A 1094-nucleotide genomic window follows, 5' to 3' on the forward strand; every position below is an offset into this window, starting at 1 on the left:
ACCACAATGCTTTTCGTTAAGAATGCAGTGATGCTTGCAAGTGGGTTAAAAAATAATTAATTAATTAAAAAAACAAGATGAGTTGCCCAAAGATATAAGTAAATGAGACAATGTGATATATCAATTAAGACAGTGAGATATGCCAATTGGCAGAGGAATTGACATACAGATCAATGAAACAAGACAAAGGAATGAACAAATGGAGGAATGCATAAATAGACCTTGATATTGACAAAGCAGGGTATTGCTGAACTGTGGTGAAAGAATTCTTTTCTAAAAATGGTCAACTGGAAATCCATGTTGCAAAACATGAAGATTGACTCTACCTTATTCTATAAATAAAAAACAATTTCTGATACGAACATTTTCAGTGTCTCAGAAATGTGAAAGTAATTTCACTTCTGATATCAATGCTTGAGAATTACCTAAGCAAATACTGGATTTCAGAGGGAAATCACTAATTTTTAATTAAAATATAAAAATATTTTTAAAATTTAAAATTAGAATTCAACTGGGTTTTAATTTGACCACTTGCATGTCCTCTTTTGTGAATCTGGCAGTGTACTGTTCTTTCAGCTGAGTTGAAATGGGGAACGAATTTGAGCTGTAACTCTTTTTTTTTGCCAGGTTTGAACCTGCCGCCTCCGCATATGGGGCTTGCGTCCTACCCTTTTAAGCCACAGGCGCCGCCCAAGCCGTAGCTCTTCTTTAGCTGTCCCTAACTCTGAGACCAAGGCTTACCATTTCTGAAGTGGGCACAGGGCCAGCAAAGCAGAAACTTTAGTTTGTCTGTCATTTGAACTGGGGGCCACCAGTCACCAAAGCAGGAAACATCACAAGATCAAGGAGCTTCCACCAGAATAACACTGTTGTTTGCTGAAGCTTGGATTATGGGACCCTGGCTATGAGCAGCCCTGGTGAGAGCTCAGAGAGCCAGGCGTTTGTCATCTTTGAGTTGGGGTAGGTCTGGGTTACTGGTGTGTTATCTGGACCCAGGAGGAGGGGATGGGAAAGGAAATGTTCCTACTTTCAGTCTCCATTATTGTCTAGCAGACTTTTCAACAATGTGTATTTGAAATTTGATCTTCCGGCTC

This window comes from Otolemur garnettii, unplaced genomic scaffold, assembly GCF_000181295.1.
Source record: "Otolemur garnettii isolate 467f Iridium unplaced genomic scaffold, OtoGar3 scaffold00044, whole genome shotgun sequence".
In the NCBI taxonomy this organism is placed as follows: Eukaryota; Metazoa; Chordata; class Mammalia; order Primates; family Galagidae; genus Otolemur; species Otolemur garnettii.